The sequence below is a fragment of the Vulpes lagopus genome, chromosome 4 (genome assembly GCF_018345385.1).
Source record: "Vulpes lagopus strain Blue_001 chromosome 4, ASM1834538v1, whole genome shotgun sequence".
Classification (NCBI taxonomy): Eukaryota; Metazoa; Chordata; class Mammalia; order Carnivora; family Canidae; genus Vulpes; species Vulpes lagopus.
In genome coordinates, this window is record NC_054827.1 from 20,020,198 (window position 1) to 20,038,769 (window position 18,572).

General features: G+C 36.6%; 1 protein-coding gene across 7 annotated transcripts in view; it reads left to right on the top strand.

The window, feature by feature from the left end:
* Positions 1–10,223: 10,223 nt before the first annotated feature.
* The window catches only part of MSR1 (macrophage scavenger receptor 1), an 80,079-nt gene continuing 71,730 nt past the window's right edge, over positions 10,224–18,572 (top strand). For 5 of the 7 annotated variants that reach the window (XM_041753659.1, XM_041753653.1, XM_041753657.1 and 2 more), the window contains exons 1-2: positions 10,224–10,365; positions 10,661–10,882. The gene's annotated coding sequence lies outside the window, so the exon portion shown is untranslated. The remainder of the gene's footprint in view (positions 10,366–10,660; positions 10,883–18,572) is intronic. The other 2 variants (XM_041753654.1, XM_041753658.1) reach the window with 1 other exon arrangement.

Here is an 18,572-nt window from a genome sequence, read left to right on the forward strand (position 1 = left end):
GAAATAGAATATGATCAATTTCCATGTAAGAATCCATTTATTCAAACTGCCTATGATTCAGGAGACATAGCATGCCATTTATAAAGCTACAATTGGAATAGTGTAAACCATCAGCATTTTAACTCTTAACAACCAAATTAAAAAACAGAAGAGGGAAAAAAGAAAGAAAGGAAAACTTCTGGGCAATGGTGATTAGCCAGAGACGAGTAATCAGGATTCCTAAGACCGGGATCCCTGGGTGGCGCAGCGGTTTGGCGCCTGCCTTTGGCCCAGGGCGCGATCCTGGAGATCCGGGATCGAGTCCCACGTCGGGCTCCCGGTGCATGGAGCCTGCTTCTCCCTCTGCCTGTGTCTCTGCCTCTCTCTCTCTCACTGTGTGCCTATCATAAATAAATAAAAATAAAATTAAAAAAAAAAAAAGGATTCCTAAGACCATCTGGTTTCTCTATGTCAGTTTCTATTTGGTTACATCAAGTATCATCAATACTATAGTAGTAAGAACTGTGTTTAATGTAAGCAGCAAAGAACTTTACTGAAAGACTGGTCCCTCCCAGAATCAGTGGGAAGGCTGGAAAACAGCCTGAGGAAGGGCGTGAAGCAAAGACAAAGCAGCACAGGGTCCAAAGCCTCTGAGTTAAGGATGATGCGATAGCACCATCAACACAGGATTCTTGATAACAAATCTTCCTCTACCCTTATTCCTGGCCCTCATTCCTGCCATTGCCATGAATTGTTTCTTACCCATTCAAACATCTTTGTCACATTTTCCCAAGATTCAAAACCCAGGTAGGACTTAGTCTTGGCCTGCCCTAACTAACTCATAGCATGCACCCCAGTTATCAAGGACTAGGGAGAGAGCTTGCAGGGTTGGGAAACCCTGCCTCCTGAAAAGACACAGTGAGGAATTTGCCAAATATGGAAAAGGTCTCTAGTGCCATTTTGTCAGAAGACAGTGGTCCACATGGATCATCATTATCATATTTACAGATAAACACAATATGGCAAAGAAGGATTAGATGTTGTGATTCAGACTGAATCCTTTACCTTCCTTGTGATGGCTGCTAAGGCAGTTACTTTCTCTTAGCCTTTGTTTCCTGAGTTCTAAATTGGGATAATATTATTCTGTCCAGAATATAAAGACATTGTGAAGAAGGAAATGAGATAAACTGTGTAAAAGTTCTTTCATTTTCCTTTTTCCACTCAAAAAAAGTATTAAGGGGCACCTGGGTGGCTCAGTCAATTAAGTAGCCAACTCTCGAGGTCATGATCTCAGGATCCCGAGATCTGAGATTAAGCTCAGGTCATGATCTCAGGATCCTGAGATCTGAGATCGAGCCCTGAGTTGGGCTTGTGCTAGGCATGGGGCCTACTTGAGATTCTCTCTCAATCTCTCTCCCTCTGCCCCTTTCTCTCTCTTAAAAAAAAAAAAAAAAAAAAAAAAAAAAAAAAGGTATTAAGGGCCTATTATGTGCAAGACAAAAAAAAAAAAAAGTAACAATTTATGCCCTAAACAATGTATAAATGTGAGCTATTATCAACACTTTAATATAAAAATATATTGAGAATATGCATGCCCTTATTTATTATTCTTAAAAAATAGGACAAATACATGAAAAGTCAAATGACAGATGAATATGAAATTTAGAAGAGAAAGTTAATGCTGAAGTATACCCCCTACTAACTAACACTCCTCTTCCGAGACATATTCCTTCTCCCAATCCAACCATCCAGTTGTTGTGAGAGACAGTCTTTAAAAAAAAACAAAAAACAAAGATTTTATTTATTTCTTCATGAGAGACACAGTGAGAGAGGCAGACACAGGCAGAGGGAGAAGCAGGCTCCCTGCGAGGAGCTCGATGTGGGACTGGATCCCAGAACCAGGATCACAACCTGAGCCGGAGGCAGATGCAACTACTGAGCCAGCCAGGCCTGCCTGTGAGAGACAGTCTTACAAAACCCCACCTCTAGACAAAAGTGATTGGTCTAGTAATAGACCCCTCACCAAACTTAGCCAATCAGAGCTCGTTCCTAAAGCCTTTAAACCTAAAACCATTTATAAAGTATGTGCCTTGGTCAGAAGCAATATTGCATGATTATACATTAGTGTTGAATGAGGGATTCGGTATATCTGTTTACTGTGGTGCTGGGGGAAGTACTGAAAGCAGGAGAGGCACCTCCACATTCTAAACATGTGTTTATCCCAGTGAGATAGACATTCCTCCTTGTAAGAGGTCCAGTATGATCGAGGTGCCATCTGATGACTGGTTGGGCCATATTAGGACACTTTAGTGTTCGCATCTGCTGTTGACAGATCAAAAACTCAGTAGTAGCAATATCTGTATCAGCCTTGTTAAGGGAAAGCCCATGTTGTTCAGCCTATGAATCACTTCCATCTCTATTGCAGTGTTACTCTGTATATACAGTGGCTGGAGGAAAAAGCTGACTTTCACTGGAGAGTCATTTTGTCAACCAGATTATTAACCTGCCGTGGTAGATGCCCTGTAATGGACATTTACATAGTAAATGAATGTTTTCATGCCGTTGCCCATTCTGAAAATTTCATTCCCCCTGAAATCACTGCTTTGCAACATTAATATTTGATTGTGTCCAGATCTCACTAGTTCTCCCAGGGGTGCAGTATGGCTTTTGGATTACTATCCTGGTAGGAAGGTATAAGTTTCTATGGCTTCTATTTGACCCTTTCCATCAAGAGAGCTCTTACTCCACAGATCAGGAAATAAATGTAGATTCTCTCAGTTGTTAAATATATCTATTTTCAATACACATTTTATATCTGGGGAAATAACCACAGGATGGGTCTATAGCCCCAATAAGATCAATGATGAGATGGATTTGGGCCAGGATATCCATACGCACACAACATGGCATGAGTTCTGAGCCTCTATTTAACAAGCTCCTATAAATCACTTTAGTATATTGCCTCAGGATGCTCTGGAGATGACTTCAAGTGAGGCTTATGATATAGTTGTTATTAACTGAATTGTATTCTCACAAAATTTACATAGTGAAGCCCTTACCCCTAGTACCTGAGATCGTGACTGTTTTGGAGAGAGGGCCTTGAAAGAGGTAATTAAGGTAAAATGAGGCCTTAATCCAATATGACTAGTATCCTTAGAAGAGGAAATCTGAAACACCAAAAGATACCAGAGGAGTGTGAGCACAGAGGGATGACCATGTGGAAAAGAACCAAAAGGAGAGAGACCTCCAGAGAAATCAAACCGCCCAAAACCTTGATCTTAGACTTTAGCCTCCAGGACTGTGAGAAGTAAATTTCTACTGTTTAAGCCACCCAGTGTGGTGTTTCATTATGGCAACCCTCACAAACTAATACAGTCCTGTATTCTAATTTTCTACTGCCGAAATAACAAACACAAACTTAGTGTCTCTAAAGAACACAAATTGATTTTATTGCAGCTCTATAGGTTGGATGTCCAAAATGGATCTTACTGGGCTAAAACCACATTATCAGCAGGGCTGCATTACTTTCTGATAGTCTGGGGGAAAATCTATGCCCTTGCCTTTTTCAACTACTAGAGGGCACCCCCAGTCTTTAGCCTGAGGCCTTCTGCATCCATTATCAAAGCCAGCAACCCTGTATGTCCCTGGCCATTCTTCCAATGACATATCACTTTTTCTGACTTTCTTCTTCTGCTTTCCTTCTCTACTTTTAAGGATCCTGGTTATCACACTAGATCCACTCAGATAATCCAGAATCATCTCCCTGCTTGACCATCAGCTGATCAGTAATCTTAATTCCATGGGCAACCTTAATTCCCCCTTTACCCTGTAACATAACATTGTCCTGAGAATTAGAATGTGGATGTCTTTCTGGGGTTGGAAGTCATTATTCTACCTACCATAAGTCCTATGACTAGGTTTTCAGGTTGTTCCTCAAAGGGCCCATCATTTAAAAAGTTGTGGACTTTTGTTAACTCTTTGGAGTTCAGGAACTGGCTAAGACATTAAAATCCCCACAGTAATGAGAGCTAGGTTTCTGCCTACCAGATTAAGAGCTTTTCTGCTTATATAGGTCATGTAGCTCCTTAAGAGGTCACTCAACATTTCTAGATAACCAATATTTATTTCATTTCTAGACAATATGAGGAGCAAATCCTTGCCTTCACTAATCTCTGGCTGGGCTGCCCATCTGCCAAACTTCATCAGAAGCCCGAGGTCAAGGAAGCCATTTGTTTTACTACAGGAAGGTCAGCCTCTTGGAGAAAATAGAAGGGTGGAGCAAGGTGGGAAGTGGGTCTGCAGTAGTAAATGAGAAAAATTCAGGCCCACCATCTCTCACATCAAGTCCATTACCAAGTTCCATTACATTTGCCTTTTAATAGGTCTCTGTCTCCTCTGCCCATTACTACTAATAGCACCCACATCTCAGCCACCACCAACTTCCCCTGCACTTTTGCAATAACTTTCTAACTTGTCTACTTGCACTACATTGAACTTCCCACTTCCAACTTATTTTCCACATTGCAAAGGCAACTTTCAAAATCCAAGTATGTCTCATTCATCCCACTACAAAATGAATGTTTTGCCACTGCCCGTAAGATAAAGAAAAACTGCTCAGAACACCTGGGTGGCTCAGTGGTTGAGCACCTGCCTTGGGCTCAGGTGGTGATCCTGAGGTCCTGGGATCCAGTCCCACATTGGACTCCCCTGCAGGGAGCCTGCTTCTCCCTCTGCCTATGTCTCTGCCTATCTCTATGTCTCTCATGAATAAATAAATAAAATCTTAAAAAAAAAAAAAAGAAAGAAAAACTCCTCAACCCATTGGCATCCTATCTAATTCTCAGCCTTATCTGGACCTTGCTTGCCACCTTTTGCTATTTTCACCCCAGCTGCACTGGCTTTGCTTCAGTTTCCAATGCTTTTCATGCTCTTGTCTCCCTCAGGTATATGAATACACTTTCTTTACCCAGAATGTTCTTTCTCTCCAGCAATCCATCTACCAGTCCTTCCTCAAATGGTGGGTGTTTTCTTCTGAGTTGCTGGACTAAGTAGGTATGCAGTATTGCTTTTTGCTTCACTACACATCATCAACCCCCACCCCCACCCCCCGTTTTTATGTTTTTATGTGCCTCAGAAGAGATGACAGAAACTAGATGGCTCAGATCACCTTCCCCAAACAGCTCCTGGTTAGAGTTTGTGGCGCCCTCAAGAGATGTGAAAGGCAAAAGACAAATGAAGAGCTCTTCATTCTCTGGCAGCCCTTTTGCAGGCAGATCAAACAGCAAAAGAGTGGGAGCACTTTGGAAGCACTTCTGGAGATCAGAAGTGAATAGCATGAGTATTCAGAAAGCAATTGCTTCTGAAGGTACTATGGAAGAAAATGAAGATAAACAATTATGTATGTTCACAAGTATGTTCACAAAAGCTAAGGTGTAGTGGAAAGAATCAGAGAATATGGATTCTTGTCTGTGCTCTGTCACTGGTCAGGTGACCCTAGATAATATTTTTGAAGAATCTTTAAGTCCTGTCATTTTATTTATTTATTTATTTATTTATTTATTTATTTATTTATTGGTGCATCTCCACCACCCCGCAGGGTCTTGGGACACTGTGCAAGATGGGGGAGGTACTGGTTTTTTATTTTTTTGTACAGGTGGTCTCTGTCTTCCAGAAGTCCTGTCATTTTAAATTGAAAAGGTTTCACTCTCAGAAAAAAAAAGATATGGAACAGGTGAAATTGCTCTGCAGTGAATATCCACCTTGCTACAATTCCCTTGGCTATGGTACAAGTCCTGTTCTCTTTTTGAGCATCTAGGCTGACATCTCATCATTTCAGGAGACTTCTGGGTAAGAATTCCGCTTAATGAACTTGGCTCGGGCTTAAGTGAATTGACACTTGTACCAATTTTCAGCTTATTTAAACCACATGAGCCTGCCACTTTAATTCTGAAGCCACACTTCCCTAAACTCAGGCCAATGTGCATTCGTGTTTTTAAAATATCACTTAAAAATGAGCTCACATTTACTTTTTTTCCTAACTGGTATTTTTGTGTCATTAAGATATGAATCATAAGGACAGGGTGAATTGTTAATGTTGCTTTGGGGAGACAGCTGAGCTTGCAAGGAAATTAGTCACTAGCATGTAGTGCACGCTCTACCCTCTCCACTTCCCTAACTGCCCAAGGACTGCGTGACTTTTAGGGCCTGGCATGCACTTTCTGGCTTTTTAGCCTGTCTTTTAATTTTGTGTTGAAAATTAGAGATGATATATCAGGTAATAGGAACTGAGGCTAATAGGCCTGTTAGTGTGAGCTTTCGTGATGACCTGGCTAGGAACTGGGTTGTGCTTAATATTTACTGTATCTGTAACTGAGGCTGAAAATCCCTCTACTCTCCTTGGTTTTGTCTCCTTTGCTACCTTTGGGTTTCCCTGCAAAACTTCCTTTAAAAAAAGGAAGGATTCTCTGTTATCATCCTGGAGCCCTGTGGCTGGGGTGGTAAGGTCTAAGGAAGGGAAGTGTTTTCTTATGCATGACTACATCTTAGACCCTCCCCCAGGACTTTGCCCCTCATCACTGTTCCTTAGCTCCTCCCCTTTCTCCTTCTACCTGACAGGGAGGAAGCTGGAATTAGATAATTGCCCTCCAGCCTGCCCAGGTAAGAGAAGGCTCTGGTGAAGTCTTGGTGACTCTGTGAAGTCTGGAGAATGCTCTGGGTGTGTTCAATGGTTACTTTTTCCCTCCCTCCGTATGAAGCAACAGGTGATTTTCCTTGGCTCTTCATGGTGAGAACCTCATGGGGTTACTGGAGGTAAAGCCCAGAAAGGTATGGAGGTTCCCTAAGACTTCAGCCCCAGGAGTCTCTGACAGTAGCCCTCACTAGTCCTCTCAACGGTTTGTCAAAATTGGCAGTTAAATGTCCTCCCTAGTTTGTGGCTCTAGTGGCTTCTGTTCCAGAGAGCTGATGTCAGCTGTGAGTTTCTGTACTTACCTAGAATGTGGGTGGCATTTTGCCCCAAGACCTCAATTCTCTGATGGCTCCATGAAGTAATTGGTTTTCAGTGTGTCCAGCTTTTTTCTTGGTATTGGGGCCTGAATGACCTCCAAGCTCTACCAAGAAGCCTTTCATGCACTTTCATTTAAAAACTAAGTGTGGTAAAGTGCATTGTTTCTCAAAGGAAAGTAAATACATTGGTCTCTCCACCTCACTGAGTGTTGATATATTTTATTATAATTCTATGTTGAAACGGAAACATAAATTTAGCTCTAAATTCCATACATCTAATAGTTCCTAACCAACTTTTGAAATACAATGCATTTGTAAACTAAATTAAAAAGCCTACAGAAATATGAAACGTTAATCAACAATATTACCTTAAGATTGTGTGGTCAAGCCAAAACATTTTTATTAGATTTCACAGAAGGAAGTTACTGCTTGGTTCTAATACCACATTTAGTCTCTTAACTTAAATGAAAACTTCAGTAGGAAACTTCTGTTTATATAAAGTCATATAAAATGTTACTGATAGCTTCAAGACTTTTCATTTTTTCTATTTACAATCATCAAACAAAGGTCTGCTACAGTGCAATTTTTTAATGCCATTTTGATGAAGTAGATTTTGGTAATTCTTTAAATGTATTATACTCACATGGAGAGATGTGTCCATTGCAACATTATGAAAACTTGTATTTAAATCGCTGCTCTGGGGGTCACCTGGATGGCTTAGTCCCTTAAGTGTTTGCCTTGGGCTCAGGTCATGATCCCAGTGTCCTGGGATGGAGTGCCATGTCAAGCTCCCTGCTTAACGGGGAGTCTACTTCTCCCTCTTCCTCTCCTGCTTAACGGGGAGTCTACTTCTCCCTCTTCCTCTCCCTCTGTGCTCTCTCTCTCTCTAATAAATAAATAAAATCCTTTTAAAAATCACTGATTTGGGTTCAGATTATGAAAAAATACTATCTTTGCAAATTTATCACATAAATATAAGGTATAACCTTATTACTAATGACCTATTGTAACATTAGATATATAAAAGTATCTCTTAAAAAGTGTAAAATATATATTTTTTTTAATTTCAGCATGCCTACCTCTACAACAATGAGGCCCATGAAATTGAAGTCATTTTCCCACCCACTTTTATATTTAATTGTAAAACTTTATCTGAACTTTGGCATAATGTTATATAGCCTGCATGCTAGACACACATGTTCGTAAGCGACCTAAGTGAAGCCATTGGAATCCCAGGGCAGTAACTGATAGTATAGCCACTATGTAGATGGCCTGATAGATACTCACGTTTGTGATTTGTTTTCCAAGACCCCTGAGAATACAGACACTGATCTCAGACTGAGAAAAAAATTCTCTTTTGTCCAGTTTTGAAATCAGATTTAATTGAGTTTGAGTACCAGCTCTGATGACTCCTAGTTCTATGATCTTGACAAGATCTTAGAGGAATTTACTTAATACCTCTAAGACCTCTAAGGCTTAGTTTCTTAATTGGGAAGATGACCTAACAAAGTTGCTGTGAAATCAAATGGAATGATGAATGTAAAGCCCCAATTCCTTGACATTCCTTATGTTCTTTCAATTAATCATCAGCCTGACCTGAACATTTTCTACCTAGTTCTCTGATAAGGCATCTTACATATAGTAAGACCAAATAGCTAGTATCCTGTTATATAGTATAATATTAATATATACATATATATGTATAGTTGACCATTGAACAACATCAGGGTTAGAGGCACCGACTTTCTAATCCCCCCCACACACATACACTTGAAGATCTACATATAAGTTTTGACTCCCTTAACACTTAACTAGTAATAGAATAGCTTACTGTTGACTGGAAGCCTTAACAATAATGTAAATAGTGGATTAATATACATTTTGTATATAATATGTATTATACATTGTATTCTGGTAATAAAGTAAGCTAGAACAAAGAAAATATTAAAATAATAAGAAAAAATACATTTATAGTACTATACTATATTTATTGAAAAAAAATTTGTATATGAGGAGACCCAGTTTGTTCAAGCTCATTTTGCTCAAGGGTCAACTGTAGTGTGTGTGTGTATGTGTGTGTATGTGTATACAAATATATGGAGATAGGCTGAGGATTGTGGAAGTAATCAAAGAAGTGGTTTGCATTATGGAAGTAAAAATATATACATACAATATTACAGAGACATCCTAGTAATATAGTCCACTTTGACAGAAATAAATCTCATTAGGATAGAATTTTGGAAAGTTGATGTCTTACTTAGCTTGTTATTCCCAGAGTCTGACTTTTCTAATCACATAGTGTTGACAGGGGCACATAAATTTAACAATGTATGAAGGAGTTTTTAAACTGAAGATTTTTTTTAAGATGACAAAAGGACCATATTCTATAACATGATGTATTTACAAATGGTTATAAAGGAAATAGAGTGAGTTCTGGTGTGTGTCTCCAGTACCTCTTCACTAAGAATTTGGTGATAAATTTAAACTAACATGGTTAAGGAGTGGCCTAAAAGCCTTCATGCAGATTCAGTCTGCATCCACATCTGTGATCCTAACTTCTTATCTAAAACTGCCTGGCTAAATGGTTCTGCTGCTTGTTTAAATGCTTCTGTAACTATTACTGTTAGCCTCTAAGAATGGCCGTGTGATACTGTTAATTTCTGCCTCCCAAACTCTGTGCCTTGTTCCTGCACCTGCATTCTTTCTACCAGGCTTATTGTCTTCTAAGATAGCGTTCTATGGTGTCCATTGGCATCATGGCAAGACCATTTTGGTGGTCTCTGTAGGAAGTATGATCCCTCCCTGTTTGGGATACCAAGAAGTCTCTGTGAAACATAAACACTCTCCTCCAGAAGAATTAGATCTAAAAATTAGCTTATTAATGTAATGTTGTATGTTTCTTGTGTGTGTTCTACTGGAATTTGAATGTGATTAAATGAGATGCAAAGTGAAAATTCTGACAAGGTGATAGAAAGTGAAAGAACTTTGTTTGCTCAAACCCCATACTTGAGACCTTTTTCCTTCACTACACTCCTGGGGAAATCCACAACTTGTTAGGTGCTTAAAAGAGATCTATGAATAATGTTAACATCAGTATAGATATAGCTGGGAAATGAGCATTATTGGATTATTACCTTTTTTTAGATTTTTTTTTTTTGAGAGGAAGAGAGAGAAGGGGCAGGAATGTGATTGGGGGAAGCATAGTGGGAGGAAGAAGCAGACTCCCCACTGAGTTGGGAGTCAGATGCAGGGGGTGGCGGAGTGGAGAGACAGCTCTATCCCAGACTCCATTCCAGGACCCTGAAATCATGACCTGAGCTGAAGGCAGACACTTAACTGACTGAGCCATCCAGGCACCCCTTGGATTATTACTTTTACTCGGTAGATATCCATGTGTTTTGTGTTTGAAACTAGAAATGAGGGATTTAGGAGAAAGGATGAAGAAAATTACTTAAACATGGAGTCTTCTCTCAATGTAGAATATGAAAGAGAAGCCAATTAGAATTAATAGAAGATAAAGAGATTAAACCAAAATAATAGACAGTGAGAATGTTACAGAAGGCATACAGATTTTATAAAAAAGGAAAAAATTAATCTGACACATATCATGGACCCTGTTACAATAACCCTTGTTTCTTTTTCCTTTTACTTCTCTTTTCTTTTGTAATGTTCTAAGTGGGAAGAGGAATGAGTTATCTTACAAATTTAGATTTTGCAAACTTGTGCACTGATGAGAGTAATATTGAAGTGCATTGTGAAGAAGAATTTTCAACACACAAATGTGTCATTTCCTTTCTTCATGGACCAGATGCTGAAATACTATGTGATAAAGATTTTAGGTCTCAACTCTAAAGAGAGGGAAGTGGATAAATCAGTGCTGCTGTCTTTTGGACGAACGGTAAAAGACGTTTATTTTAATGTTTTTCCAAAATTGCTTCTATTGATTATATGTGTCTACTCTGTGTATGTGTGTGTTTGTGTGATAGGTGAGATGTATAAATATGTATGTTTATATGTATACATACATACATGTTTCTGTAGAGATAATAATTTTTGGTAGAATTTCCCATTGCTAATAACTTGATCTGGTTATTTCAATGATTAAAAAATAGAGATTTCTGCTAGGTTTTTTTGTAAGAGAAAAATGTATGTGTGTGCATAAATATACATGAAATATACTAATTATCCTGTAGGTTGAACTAGTAAGAAATTTTTGCCATTTAATTGTCCATATGTTTTAAAAAATGTATTGACTTTATTCAAAATATGATTGAGACTATTTTAATTAATCTCATTACTTTTCATATAATACTTATGCCTTTAACCTAACACCTATTAGTACCTGTGTTTGCTTTATAACAAATATTGGTTGGATATTTACTATAAGCCGTTTGCTGAACTAGATGGAGGGAAGAGATCAGAAAAAATAAAATATAGCCTGTCTTCAGGAAGCTCATGATCTAAGGCAAATAGCACAATAGAATTTGAGCACTTTAACTAGTTCTACAAGTGCTACAGTTAACTACTAAAGAAATGTCAGAGAGGTCAACTTATATTACTTAGAGGGAAAGGATTTCAAAAGGTCTTCACGGATATGTTTAAGCTTAGGTTCTTCTTGAAGAATGTGTGAGATTTACAGAGCATAAAATGGGTGTTAGCATTCTCATTGGCCCTGTGAGAATAGTGATAGAAAAGTCACAGAACTGAGATTATAAATGTTTTATACAGTATTTAGGAGCTAATATTCTGCGGGTACATGCCTATATTTAAATCCAAGCCTCTCTACTTCCTAGGTGTTGAAGACTAACTAGTTACTTAAATATTCTGGGTCTTAAGTTTCCTAACCCTGTGAAATGGAGAAAAAACTGGTATATGCCTCATAGAGAGGCTATGAGGGTAAAAGAAGAAAAGTCCATATTAAAAAAAAAATGGTACTTAAACGTATTTATTTATTGATGGTTACCTGTGTACTAGGCAATTTTAAAAAAGTATTTTAAGTTTTCATAATAATTCTTAAACTGATATTATAATCCTATTTTAGACATATAAAGGAAGTACAATCAAATCACATAAATTAAAAATTTGCCAAAGGTCACATAGCTAGTAAATGGCACAGTTAGTATTCAAGCCTAAACTTCCAATTCAAGGATGAATTCACAACCAAAGATGAGCATCAGTGGCATTAGGCACAATTTGGATGTTTCCATTCTTTTGTTAATCTCTCTTATGGATAATATTCCTTAAATGTAGAGCTATTAGTTTTACAAATAATTAATTTGATTTTCATTCATATATATTTTTGACTGTTCATACAAAACCAAAGTTTTTATTTTTAAATAATAAGAAAGGTACTTCTTGGTGTAAATAATATAGGTGTAAATAATAACTTATTATTACACCAAATCTTAAGGATTTATTTACACCAAATCTTAAGGATGAAATTAAGGGTTTGATGATAAGTCTGAATTGGGAACAGTCTTAGAAGAAAGAATATACATTGAACATATATTACATGTAAAGACTTTATGCATATCTATATATAGAAAGTTCCACTAGGATGTCTAAGCAATTGATATGAATAAACAAAAACCCAAGGAAAAAAATAAATAATAAATAATTACATGGAAATATCTCTTCCACATTAATAAATAATAAAAAACAAAAGCCACTTTTAGATATCATTTCACTCCTATCAAAATCAAAATGATTTGAAAATAAATATTACTACTAAATAATGGTAAATTTGGCCTAAAACTGCCATGCTCATGTATGGTTGGAATCTTTGTAAATTTTTATGATCTTTTTAAGGAACACTCAGGCAGTAGATACCACGAAGTTTAAAGAGTTTTCCTTTCACCTGGTAGTTCAACATATGGTAAATTATCCTAAAGAAACATTTAAAAGGAGAAAACTAAATCATGAAAATATTTATAACATCATTATCATCTATATTAATAAAACATTTCCCTCCAAAAGAAAACGGAAAAAGTTCTTAAAATTACATTATAGTAAAATGACTACATAAATAAGATAGATTTGATGAATTACTATTTGGCCTATCAGTTTAAATTTTTAAAAAATCACATGAAGTGGGATCCCTGGGTGGCGCAGCGGTTTGGCGCCTGCCTTTGGCCCAGGGCGCGATCCTGGAGACCCGGGATCGAATCCCACATCGGGCTCCCGGTGCATGGAGCCTGCTTCTCCCTCCGCCTGTGTCTCTGCCTCTCTCTCTCTCTGTGACTATCATAAATTAAAAAAAAAAAAATCACATGAAGTATAAAAATATTGATATGATTTTAAGGGAAATATATAAGACCAGATGGTAATATACACAGTGGTATCAACTATGTAACACAGATACATATGTGCAAAGACTCAAATTTCATATGAAAATGAAGGTATTTTGTCTTATATAAAAATGAATAGACAGAATTTTTTTCGAAGTATAAGTATAGTTGAAATACAACATTATATTGATTTCAGGTATACAATATAATGATTCGGCATTTATGTACATTACAAAATGATCACCATGATAAGTCTGTCACCATACAAAATTATTACAGTGTTATTTACTGTATTCCCTATGCTATCCTTTACATCTCTAGTGACTTACTTATTTTATAGTGGAAGTTTAGATCTCTTAATCCCCTTTACCTATTTTGCTCATCCCCCTATTCCTTTCCCTCTGGCAACTACTGGCTTGTTCTCTGTATTTATGAGTTTGTTTCTATTTTGTTTTGCTTGTTTATTTGTTTTGTGAAAATATGGTATTTGTCTTTCTCTGACTTACTTCATTTAGCATAATACCTTCTAGGTCCATCTCGTGTTGCTACAAATGCTAATATTTCATTATTTTTTCTGGTTGAGCAATATTCCATTATATATATCTTAAAGAAGCACATCTTCCTTATCCATTTATCTATTAATGGACACTTAAGTTGCTTATATATCTCTGCTATTCTAAATAATACTACAATGAACAAAGTAGTGCATATATCTTTTCGAGTTAGTGTTTTCATTTTCTTCAGATAAATACCCAAAAGTGGAATTGCTGGATCATATGATATTTCTATTTTTAATGTTTTGAGGAACCTCCATACCATTTTCCACAGTACTTGAGCCAATGGTGCATAAGTGTTCTCTTTTCTCCATATTCTTACCAACACTTGTTACTTCTTTTCTTGTCTTTTTAATACTAGTCATTCTAATAAGTATGAGGTGATATTTCATTGTGGTTTTGATTTGCATTTTCTAATAACTAGTGATGTTGAGATTGTTTTCATGTGTCTGTTGCTCATCTGTATGTCTTCTTTGGAAAAACGTCTATTCAGTTTCCCTGCCCATTTTTCTTTAAATCTAACTGGTTTTTGTTTTTCTGAGTTATATGAGTTTTTTTATATACTTCAAATAAATTAATCCTTTATTGGAGAATATGACTTGCAAACATCTTCTCCCATTTGACCCACCTTATCTTTCATATTGTGATAATATTTTCATAATAAAAACAGGAAAAACTGAAGGATATGTTTCCAAACAGGTTAACATTGAAACACTTTCATTATGGTTTTCCTGTTGCAGCTTCTGTAAACTTTTCACCCACTTTATAAAAAGCTGATATTGCAGAGATGTGTTTCACTTCTCATGAGAACATGCTTTTAATAGATTATACAAACTCAAAAGATTTCACAACCCTTTTTCAGTGCATTGACATTTGGTAGGAATGTAACTAAATGTGAGGTTACTTTTTCTCTTTGGAAATGACATTTAAAGGTATATTTGAATTGTTTGAATTGTTCACTGCCTGCTGATAAAACTTTGCATGTATGTGTTCTCTAATGTGACTAAAGAAAATTACAATGATAATATCAGTGTAAAGAACTAAAGTAATGTGGTAAATCTAATAAATGACTGAGGTAAAGTAAGAACATTGAGGGTGAAATTTTTGTCTCAGTTTCTTATTTATGCACAATTCAGAGAAAAACCTTTTATTTTATGATGTATACCAAAACGACTTTTAAAATTTCTACATGAGTGAAATACAAGCTTTTCTTGAGGCATATCCTCAAATATGAAAACTAATCATCTTGCAAAAAATAATTGTCTTGCATTTATTTATGTTATTCCTTATAATGCATTTATGTGTGTGATGAGCACCTGCTAAGTGCTAGTAACTTTCTGTCTTTTGAACCAAAGAGAGAAAAACTACAGAATCCTGTACATTATCTACTCTTATTGGGTAGAGTTCCTCTGATTAGAAGAAACTGGAGACCAAGTCAAGCAAGCCCCTAAGTTCCACATTAAATAAAATGGATCAATATTAATAATGAGCTCATATTTCTTTGTCTGCTAGTTCAGCACAGTTACCTGTGAAACTCTCAGATTTGGGGTCCATTGAGCTTCTGAATCCCATCCATGTTTCTTTTTTCTTTTTCTCAAAATGGAAACCTAGCTTTATTCTTTGCTTTTTCAGCAAAAGACGTTGAAACCCTAAGGTCAGCACTTTCACTTTCCCTTTCCTGAGGTGTAAAACAGCACGTATTAGTTATTAATGCTATTTTCCCCATGTCTGTATTTTGTACATTGAGTAAATAATGAGTATGTTCAGTAAAAAAAAAAAAAAAAAAAAGAGGGTTAAAAGTAGATAGAAAATAGAGGAGATAAGTAGGGGAAAAGTATTTCATGTTGGTTGGTGATAAACTTTAGGGGGGATAAATCCAACCAGGATGGAGAAGAAGTGAAAGAGGTACGTCATAAGTTTAAATATGATGCTCGAGAAAGGTCTAAAACAATGAGGTTTTAATCAGAACCTGAGTGAGATGGGAAGGTGTTCACAAGTTTTGAGCAGAGGAGTGACATGACCAGTAAGGGAGCTATTAAAACAGTGCAGGTGACCAAGATCATGGGGCTTGAACGAGGATGTTGTAGCACAAGTGATGAGAAGCAGTTTTTTTCTTTCTTTCTTTCTTTCTTTCTTTCTTTCTTTCTTTCTTTCTTTCTTTCTTTCTTTCTTTCTTTCTTTCTTTCTTTCTTTCTTTCTTTCTTTCTTTCTTTCTTTCTTTCTTTCTTTCTTTCTTTCTTTCTTTCTTTCTTTCTTTCTTTCTTTCTTTCCTTTTAGCAGTCAGTTTCTATAGAGGATTTGAAAACAAACCAACAAGATGTAATAACAAAAGGATGAGAAAGGGTGGGGGCCAAGAAAAACGCCCTAGATTAGGAACATACTGGAAATCCAAATAGTGATGTTATTAGGCAGCTGCATATACAGTTCTGGAGAGATCTGGGCAGGAGATAAAAGATGGAATACTTTAGGAGATGAGGAATTAGCAGGGAAAATAAAACTCCTCTCAACGTACTATCTTAGTGCACTCTTTCTCAACAGAAAAGCATGAACATGACCAGATTTCTGGTATACACTCAGTGCCTTTCATTTTTCTACATTTACTACTTCTGGACATTTCAAATCTGCTTCTACCTCTACTGTACAACCAAAATAGCTCAAATTCCATATGACAGGTCATGCATGTCTTGAAATTCTTCTTTCTTTTCCATAACCTTGACTTGTTTTTCTACCATGGTGTCGAACATTCTTCCTTATCTTTAGTACTAGCTCTTCATGCCTTACTTGCCCACTCAATATGCTAGTTGTTGAATTTATATCCCTCATATTTTTTTCCTGAAAGATATTTTCTATTCTGATTTTTTTATTCTATTCTTTGTTCAAGTGCTACATTTTTTGTGCTTGTTAATCAATTCTTTTAATTTCCTCCTCTTTCTTAATGCCCTTGGATTCTCCCCTTAAATGCCAACCCTATGCTACTATCCAAGATGCGTGGCTGGGGTAGATAAAAAATGAACTGAAATCCATAAATTGAGGTAGCGAGGAAGGAAAGGCTCCAGGGAAGTCAGAAGTTGCTTTGCAGTCAGATAGGAGTCTTGTGGGTGACAGGAATATAGAATAAAGTCCTGGCTTCTAGTTTGGGTGATCATGCTTTACTACCACCACCACCTCTGTATTATCAATATATAGCCATATATGTGTCTGACTGCATTAATGTATGCCCCACTACACAATAAATAGAAGATAATAATAAATAAATGATTATCATGACAGTCGGCTAATATGAATGGATGATATGCCAATATAAAAAATTCTGGAAAGATAAAAGCTAGGTCAATGTGGAAAATACACCATTGTGACTAGTTGTATTATTTTTAAAAATCTGATTCTGAGACTTGAGATCTGAGCTGGACATTTTGGCTTGGTCAGTATGCAAATACTGGTCCAAGCCACAGAAGCAGATGAGTTTCTTGGAAAGAGGATGGCATTTAATAACAACAGAAAATACCAGCAATCTTATGGCAGCACCATCTATGATTAATTTAAACAGCTTCTTAAAAACATTTTTCTGGAAAAATATATACCAGTATTACGTACAGTCCATGATTCACCAACCTCTGTCATACACTGCCCCAGAAAACAAACAAAACTTCCCTTGGTGCATTAGAGTAGCCAGACAGGAATATTTTTCACTCTTCACTCTACTTAACAGATTTCACATTCATCTCCCTTCCAGCCCTCCAGGTTTTATATAGCCCAGATGTGGTCAGTTAGGCTAGTCCATTTGTAGACATTTAGTAGAGGGTTTTCTTTTTTAAAATTTTAATAAAACTACCCAAAGAAACTATAGTTTGAAATACAATAACTTGTACCATGTTTATCATCTGCATAAGCCCATAAAAAATAAAGTAAAGCTTAAAGGCCCAAATAAAAACAAAATTGAGCCTCATCTCTATTTCAACATGAAAGGGAAATAAGTAAAATATTTAATGGCCAATGTATGTTTTATCACTAGTAATATAAGCCAGGTCACTACTGCCAAAGCAAAGAATAATTTTTAATTTAGTTTTTATAGGTACTTCCTCAATATTATATTTTGGGTAGGTTGGTGAAAGCCAGATAAATTTATGCAATCAGAAAAATAAAAGAAGAATTCATGAATAGATTGCCCCCAACTACATGCTTCTGTGGCCTTGTCTGCTGGGCCCTCTGCCTCAAACTAATGCTTCTGTGATGCTGATTCACTCTACTCTCCATGCTGTCCCTGCCCTTATGCCCTTTAGTAGATTTCCATCCCTAGGATACTCTTATCCTAATTCCTGCTCACTTTTCAAAACTTTGATAAAGGGATCATCTTTTCTGTGTCCCCACCATAACTATCCCCTTGGTCAAAGAACTAATCACTCCCTTTTGGCCTATGTCTTTACTTTGGTGTGTGTGTATATATATACACACCAAAGTATATGTATATGTGTGTATATATATATATATGTATGCACATACATACATATATATATCACTGTCAGATGATTATAAAGATTTTTACTCTTTCATATTAATACATAAGATCTTTGGGGGTTGTGAATATTCTATGTGCATTGATCTTGGCATACTACTGAATTGCTTAGTACTTGATATAATGATACACAATAGAAATTTGTTGGATTGGCCTATATGAAGGGATAGGTATTTCTTTTTTTTTTTTTTTTTTTTGGGATAGGTATTTCTATCTTAAAGTCATTGATTGGAA